The sequence below is a fragment of the Coenobita brevimanus genome, chromosome 64 (assembly GCF_032717465.1).
Source record: "Coenobita brevimanus isolate Jiangsu-jjx chromosome 64, ASM3271746v2, whole genome shotgun sequence".
Lineage (NCBI taxonomy): Eukaryota > Metazoa > Arthropoda > Malacostraca > Decapoda > Coenobitidae > Coenobita > Coenobita brevimanus.
The window spans coordinates 9,642,810-9,652,047 of NC_137017.1; positions in this window are offsets into that span (position 1 = coordinate 9,642,810).

Here is a 9,238-nt window from a genome sequence, read left to right on the forward strand (position 1 = left end):
TTTCACTTTTTTTAAAAATGTAGAGTTTCTTTCCCTTGTCTCCTTCATGCTTTCAGTACATAACTGATTTCGCTGCGTATTTTTTTTAATAGCACAGTTTGGCCTGTGTCCAGTTTTTCTTATATTGTTGAGCGTTTTGGGGTTTCAGTATTGCTCCAAATGAACGTCTCAAAATGCAAGTTAGTTTCTTTATCCGATATCTTTATTGTCTATTTGGACGTTTGAATGTGTTGTTCCTTCCTTCCTCTTAACTTTAGCATAAAAGTATTTTTCTCTTGTCAGTACACCAGTCGCACTTAGCCGGCCTGCGGAAAATAACCTGCAAAATGGAGAGAGGGAGCAGTGCAATCATGAACAGTAACGGTTTGCCTTTGAAAGTTAATATGGATTCATTACTGAGTACTGTTTCCGGAATATTTACAGCACACAAGTCTACAACCATGAAAACTCTTTTATACATGATAAAAAAAAAAAAAAAATACCAGATTTTTTAAATATTCCAGTCGAAACCACACGTCCAATCACATGCCCAGTCTCCTGGCATCGACAGAAGTCTTAGCTGTTTTATGTTTTCGCTTGTTAGATGGGGTTTATTCAGCTCTGGAATGTGTTTTCATCTTAAAGGAGTAAAGCGAGAGTCATGAATTTTCCAAGCGGTAAACGCAACCCACCCACAGGACAGCGCAATAAATAACACGCCCTCTTCCACGTCAGCATAATTTTCGACAGCGCCGTGTTAGTCGGAGATAAGCGAACACAGCGGTTAGCACAAACTGTTTACAGGAGTGGCACAAATAGCGGCCATCGGGGAGAATTAGGAGCTCTTAAGACTCGGCTCATAAGTTGGCCCTTCAAACTACCTGCCCCGGGGGACTGTAGACGCTGATACTTGGAGTGCCTCTAACTCGACCCTCTGCTTCTGCTCTTTTTTGCCTTGCCTCTTCCCTCAGATTTACTGTATTCTTCTCTTTCTATTCTTTTTCTTGTTCCTCCATTTCTTTTCCTTTCCCGTACTTTCCCTTCCCTTTCCTCTTTATTTTTCTCTTCTGTCTTCAACCTCTACCCTCTGCTTCTGCTCTCTCTCTCTCTCTCTCTCTCTCTCTCTCTCTTACTTTATTCTTGTTTCTTTTTTTTTTCCCCCTTTCCTTTCCCCTTCCTCTTCATTTCCTCTTCTGTCTACTCGCAACTCGACCCTATGTTAACTTTCCTGCCTATTCTCTTGTTTTCCTTTTCTCATCCAGTCCTCTTTCCCATACTATCTGTCCTCTCTTCTGCTCTCCTCTGTTTCTGTCACCTGCTCCTGTTTCCCCACTGTCTGCCTGTCCTGCTCCTGAAATTCTACACGCAAATAGTTGAGTGCCCCTTACTAGGCTACCTGCTTCTCATCTGCTGTGTCTTCTTTTAATTTTTTTTTTTCTGTTATTTCTGCTCTGCCTTCTCTGTTCTTCTTCTTTTTTCTCCGTTTCCTTCGCTTTACTTTCCTTCGCCTCCCTTTCCATTCCGTTCCTTTCCTTCTCATTTCTTCCTCTGCATTTCTCCTTTTCCATCCTTTCCAAACTTTGCACCCCAACTTGATCCTTTGTTTCTGCTCTTACTCTGAACTAAATCGCTTGACAATAGCAAGAATGAGACACACGCACGCACACACACACACACACACACACACACACACACACACACACACACACACACACACACACACACACACAAACCATAATGAAGGAGCTGTCACCCTCGGAACAACAGCAGGAACTGCAAAAATAAATGCATAAAACATAACGACTGACATCCAAGTGTAATACCAAATACTCTACCTTCTGCGTACCATCGCTTCCAACACCTTAGATTAGTGGGTTAGAAGCACAAAATAAAACAATCCTCTTGACTAACTGGGTAGGAATGAGACACGAGTACTGTAAGAAAAAGAGATATGCCTGACAATAACAAATAAAAATGAAAGTAGAGAAACGAAAAGACAGCTGCATTATAATATTACTTCTGGTTAAAATAAAAAAAAAGTTAAATGAGAAATAAGTAAGAAGGGAGAAATAAGAGTAAAACTAAGAAATCAAAAGACAATGCAAAAAAAAAAATGTATATATGCAGTGATGCAAGGGAGCTGAAGAAAGCAATGAGAGTGTAGAAAGGGAATAGTGTTCATCAAAGATAAATTTAACCGAAAGCATGCTTTTTCGTTTTTTCTGTAGCTGAAGATGGCACACAGAAAATACCATAACCTCGCAATGATACATAGATCTGTGGCAACCCATGTGTTTTGTATTTCACTTCATAGACGATGGTTTCTACGGTGTTTTTGTATCATCGCGTAAAAACACATTATCTGTTTCAGTATTCATTGTAATATGAAATAGGTCTTAAAGAATGTAATTCTGGCTGGCATCAGACACTCAGACCTGCTTGAGGGAAATTTCACCACCCGTAAGACTGAATAGAGATAGACAGATAGACAGATAGATAGCTATATGGGAAATGAGAGGCATTGAAAGCGGAATGCTGAATGAATCAAGATATTAAATTAAAGACGTGATGTGAAAAATGATCATTAACTCAACAAGAGGCTAGCACTGAAAAAAAAAAAAAAAAAAAAAAAAAACTTCCACTGTCTAAGGAATAACGTGGACTGAAACAAGGGCAGTGGCTAAGTAAAAGGATGTGGGTGTGTTTGGGAGATGGGGGAGGGAGGGATGGAGGTAGGCCGTGGTGCGACATTCCTGGACGGGTGTGATGGTGTTGGTGGTGGTGGTGGTGTTGGTGGTACGATGGACAGAGCACACTGAACACGCAAAACAAGAACAGTATCTGGACTAAAACAAAGGCAGTGAAGAAAAAAAGGCGGGAACCAAAAAAAATAAATAAATAAATAAAAATGACTGGGTCAAAATAAGGGCAATGAGTGAGAAAAGGACAGTGATTGAAAAAAAGGCATCTGTCTGCACTAACATAAGGGCACTGAGTGAGAAAAAGGCAGTGAACCAGAGAAGGGCAAAGGAATGAGCTTAATCAAAGGCTGTGAATAATAAAAGAAGTGGATCAAAAGAAGGGCAGTGTCTTAGGAAAGGGCAACGGGCTGGCCTAAAATAAGGGCAGTGAGTGAAAAAAGGGCTGTTTGTTGGAGTGTGTAGCGCGACATTCCTAGAGATTGGTGGGTGGCCAGAACACAGGGAAAGACAAAACAAGTGGCAGTTTCCTTCATGACCAGAACCTCTCCGCTCTCACTCTCTCTTTTTCCTCCCTCCACTCTTCCCTCTCCTCTCTTTTATCTCCCTCCTCTCTTCCCTCTCCTCTCTCCCCCTTCTCTAGTCTCTCCTCCCCTCTTTCTCCCCCTTCCTCTTCTCTACCTCCTCCTCTCTCCCTTCCCATTTTTTTACCCTTCTTCTCACGTGGTCTTTCCTCCCCTCTCGCTTTTCTTTTGTATCCCTTAAGATTCTCTCCCTTTCTCGTTCCACCCTCCCTCTCCGCATTCCTTATATGATTCCACTCTACCCTCCCTCTGTCTCCCTATTTCTCTATCTTTCCCTCTTCCTCTTCCTCTTTCTCTCTCTCTCTCTCTCTCTCCCTCTTCCCTCCACTCCTCTCTCTTCACCTTTCTTGCCTTGCTATCCTCATATTCGCCTCATAGATTTGATACAGCCATAGTTTGCTCAGTAACAAAACACTTCAAAACAGCCTGAAAAAGTAGGTGTACAGATGCTTCGTTTTCTGTCTTCTTCTGTTCCCTCTCTCATTTCTCTCTCTCCCTCTTCTCCTCTTTCTTTCTCTCTCTTTTTCTTACTCCTTTCTCTTATTCTCTTTCCTCCCACTACCGTCTTCTCTCCTCCTCTCTCCCCTCTCCTCATCCCTCTCTCCTCTTCCTCCCTTCCCTCCCACCCCCCTCTAGCACAAAGGTCCTCTGTGCCTGGTGTGACGGGAGGAGGTAGGCAGGATCAGAGGCAGACGACGCGGAGACAGAGGCGAGGAAGGGGAGGGGGGGGTAGGCAGGGAGAGAGAGAGGGGAGAGGTAGGCATGCAGAGAGAAGAGAAAAGGAAAGTGTGTAGAGGGGAAGTAGGTAGAGGGGAGAGGTGGGTGTGCGGAGAAGAAACAGGAGGGAAGCAGTAAGAGGGAAGAGGTAGGTATGCAGAGGGAAGGTAGGTAGGTAGAAGGATGGGAAGAGACAGAGGTAAGTATTCAGAGGGGAGATAGGCAGAGGAAAGGGGAGAGGCAGAGAGGAGTGAAGAACTACGTAGGTAGGTAGTCAAGAAGTAGAGTGAGGGAAGAGGAGAGGAGAGAGGCAGAGAGGAGAGCAGAGCTAAGTGGGTAGGTAGTCAGAAGGTAGGCTGAGGGAAGCAGGGGCAGAGGGCAGAGTTAGGTAGCGGGGTGAGGAGAGGTAGGTAAGTAGGTAGGCAAGTGGAAGAGAAGAGACATGGTAGTGAGGGTGATGGATAGGGTTAGGCAAGAAGTAAGGTAGCAACAGTGGCTATATGAAATAGGCAGAGTGATGGAGAGAAAAGTAGGGGGGAAAGTGGGTGGTGGTGGTGGTGGAGGATGTAGAATGATGTGGAGAAAGGTAGGCAGGAAGGACAGGCATTGTGACAACATGAGATTTAGGTAGAGTGATCAGGAGAGGAAGGTATGCATGAGAGAGTGACAGGGACGGAGGCAGGCAGAGAGACAGATACTGAGGTGAGAGACAGAATGATAAGCTGGTAGCGAGACAGGGAAGTAGAAAGACAAGAAAAGATGAAAGATCTTTAAAAAAGGGGTAAACTACTGCATAGTATGCCTACTGCAGCTCTGTCACAGGAAACCTTGACCAGTGAAATAGTTTCTTCACCTTATCTAGGTCACGTTCAGATATGAAGGTCATTAGTCAAAGGACAAGGTCACTAGCGAAAAACTAGTACAGCAGTACTAGATATCAGAAGCGGGATCATCAAGGCCTCAGTTTGGATCATCGCTAAGGTCTATACAGGAGTGAAGTAACGTAAGTCCGAAAAAAACTAAGTGTGACTGACAGAAAGGGCCGTTCGAAGAGATGCCGCTGCATCTATAAAATCTTTCGTAAATGGGAAGTTGTCTTTCATCTTGAGGGTATTGTAGTTTTACTTTCCCCAGTGAGCGAGTTCACTCACTATGCAACTCATTCATGCACTTTTTTTTTTTTTTAACACTGCTCATCCAAAACATCAGAATTCTAAAGGTACATGTTACAGCAAGCATCGCTATAATATCATTACATTAGAGTACCAAAATGTGATTACACTGGTAGGTATAACACCCTGTATCCAACCTTACTCATTCATAAACTAATCATATGTATTCATAAAATTCAGAACAGAGATGGCAGGTATTATGCAACAGTGAAAGGAGAGGGATGAGAAATGACGGCAGTGTGGTGTGGTAGGGTGAGGCAGGGTGGCGAAAGGAGTGCTGGGGTAGATGGCAGGATTAAAAGCTGGGAGTGCCACTGGATACGCTGGTGAAACTGAGATTAGTGCCACACACAGTGTTCCCCCCTCCTTCCCTTCTCCCTTTCCCCTCTTCTTGTTCCCCCTGTCTTCCCTTCTCCTTCCCTACTCCTCCTTCCTCTTCCACACTGGCTTAGTGGCGGCTTAAGATCTTCTGGCGGGACGTGTGAGAAGAGACCAAACCCAAATATCCTAAGTCATCCTTATTACTCAAGGGAATAAAGACTAATTTCCGATATACATGTTGTGACGCAGGGAGATGGGAGTGAGGGTGAAATTCGCTGCATCCCTACCTTCACTGACCTGAAAAAATAATGATCAATTTGCAAAAATACTGGTAGGAGGGAACCTAAAGTAAACAGGGTTCCACTGTCCAAGGAAATAGCGTAATATTCTGGAAAAAAAATAATAAAAATAAAAAGTGTTGAGAGAAGAGAGACGTAATGAAAAATCAGCCTTATGACTCGAGAAAATAATGGTCAGTATGTTGAAGTACTGTGACAAATCAGGAGAGAAGAGGCAGTGAAAAAAACTTCCTTATTAGTGGAGAAAATAAAGGCTGCTTTTCCTGATTAATGATGATGGATTAAAGAAATGAGTGACGGGATAAAAGGGTTCATATTACTCGAGCCAACAAGACTACAGTAATACCCTTAAGCAATGGTGATGAACGCGATGAAAGGATAAAGTGTATAAAATGCCACATCTAACAACCGCAGCAATACAGTACCACCCCTATTACAGGCAACAACTGCACATTCCTGAAAATACCGGCAAATACATAAAGAAATCAGTCATGTTGCAACTAGACCTTCCAAATATTGAAAAAAAAAAAATCTCACCCATGTTAAACAAGTGGAAATAAAATCAACTGAAATAAATAAACATAAATATCCTTAGCATAACACCCTTCCTAGAAATATACAGTATACCTACTTTCAACTGGCCCTTCCTACAAACAAATACAGGAAAATATTTAAACAGGTAAACATTACCCCTACCATAAATGACGCTTAAAAGAATATTAAACAAACAAACACAGCCAGTCTTTCCAATCAATAATAATAAATGAAAGACTAAGAGGACGACAAATGAAAACTGGGGTTTATCTCCCGAAGAGTTTATGCTGACAAAGGGGAAGGAAGGACTGAGTAATGAAAATAAATAGCAGCAACAAATAATTCCCTGTTTCCTTATTCATGACACTCGAAACATAAAATTCAACAAATCTTTAGTTCGAATAATTTGGTTCCTAATAAAGAAGAAAAAAAGGAAGCCTGAATGAAAGAAAGCCGCATTATAATAAAAAGTCCTGAGCAGCGCAAGAGCTTAATAGAGATGTTGATGAGTGGCGTTTGTCCGATACTGTTGATGATGGTCATGAGGATGGTGATGATATGGTGATAATGATGATGATGACGAACGATGGTGATGGTGATGCTGTTGATATTGACGATGCTGATACTAGAAATAATGATGCTGAAGTTGGTAATGCTGATGCTGGTGATGATATTAGTGATGCTGGTGATGCTGATGGGATGCTGATGCTGATGTTGGTGATGTTAAGGCTATTGATGCTAATGCTGGTAATGCTGATGCTGATGCTGGTGATGCTGATGCTGATGCTGGTGATGCTGATGTGTCAGCTGGTGATTTTAACAGCAAGAACTGGGTGATCTTCCCACGGCGATATGGGGGACTCTGGTAAAACACGGTGCGATAGTGTGGCAGGCGGGTTGGCATTACGGCGATAGTGGCTGAAACAGTGGTGACACCCGATAGCGCCTACCCCACCCTGCCCTGCCCTGCCCTGTCTTGTCCTGCCCTACCCTGCCCTGCTCTATGCCCTACATTTCTCCCTGTCCTACCTCCTCACTCTTCCCTCCCCTGCCCAACCATACCTTTCGGCTTCCCTTCCCTGCCCTACCCCCACCTTCATCCCTACCCTGTGCCACGACACCCTGCCCGCTTCTTTCCCTGTCCTACCTACCCCCTCTTACCTAGCCTGCCCCGACCCCTGCCCTGCACTACCATGCCTCACCCTACTCTGCCTCAACCTTTCCATGCCTTCAGACCCTTGACTTCCTCTCTTCCTTCCACCTATTTCCTTTCCCAAGTCCGTTCATATAATCGAAAAGGTTAATCGGTATGAACAATATATGCCTTTTATTAAGTACGTCAGTAAAGAAAAACAACCTTGATATTAAAACTGAGAGAATGAAGGTGGAGCAAGCCCTTAAAATTTCACGGTCTTTTTATGGAGCACCTGCAGTTGTTAAGCGAGGTCCTCCCAAAGCCCAGAGTACGAAAGGTAGTCGACAACGATGCGGGAAGGTCAGATACGTTTCACCATCATCACACGTCAGGAATTTCCGCAAAAACTTGGTAACTGCCCATACCTTCGCTGTCTCCCTCAGTTTTAATAATACGGTCCTATGTATAACCCCTCCAATTTAAACAGTCTCCCATACGGAATAAAAATCACCTGGAGGCAGCAAGAATGAAACTCAGGACATGTTTTCGGGCTGAAGGGGTTAATGATAAGATATGTATAGTATTAATTATGATCTTTGTTACACATGTCACATCCATTTCACTTCCCATGTAAGGAAAAGAGAGGAAGGTTATGTGCAACTGTCGTTCGGTGAAGATGATGATACTACTTGGAACATCATAAAGCAAGTAGGAAATGCTTGATAGGATTGCTTCGAGGTGTGTGTGTGTGTGTGTGTGTGTGTGTGTGTGTGTGTGTGTGTGTGTGTGTGTGTGTGTGTGTGTGTGCGCGCGCTCCATTTTCCTTATTTCTTTCTCCTCTCCCCATCTCCTTCCTACTATCTGTTTTTCCTTCCTTATTTATCTTCCTATTTCAACTCCTTATTACGCCAGCTCTTCCTCTCTTCTCTCATACTCTCCTCGCCTCTCCTCTCTTCTTCCTCTTTCTCTCCTTTTCATTCTTCCATCTTCTCTTCACGTCGCCTCTCCTGACCACTCTCTGTATCTGTCCTCACTCCGTTCTAGTTCTCTCTCTCTCTCTCTCTCTCTCTCTCTCTCTCTCTCTTGCTCTCCTTTCTTTGCTTTCCTCCCTTTCCTCCTGCTTTCTCTCCCTCTCCCTTTTCTCTCCCTCTCCCTTTTCTCTCCCTCTCCCTTTCCTCTCCCTGGCGTGGTGGAGGCGTGATGCAGGACAGATGCCGAGTTATCAGAGGGAGGTAATGCCAGAAGTCTCAACCCCCTCCATCACCACCACCACCACCACCACCACCACCACCAATGCTACCACCACCACCATCACCACCACCACCACCACCACCACCAATGCTACCACCACCACCATCACCACCACCACCACCATCACTGCTTCCTCAATCACCTCCACCACCACTAACAACTCCATCATCCTTAAAATTGCTAACACCACTATTAACTCCATCAATACTACTACTACTACTACTACTACCACTACTATTACTACTACTACTACTACTACTACTACTACCTCCATCATTGCCAACACTACTGCCTCCATCATCACTACCGCCGTCAACACCACCACCACTAATACTGCTACTACTATTGCCTCTTTCATTCCCACCACCATTAATTCTGCTGTTACTACCACTACCTTTGACTCGACCACCACTACCATCATATTCCCTCCTTCATTCCCACCACTGCTACATCTGCCATTACTACCGCTACCTTTTCCTCCACCTTCACCACCGCTGCTGCTTTTGCCACCATCATCCCCATCACCAGCACCATAATCATCACCACC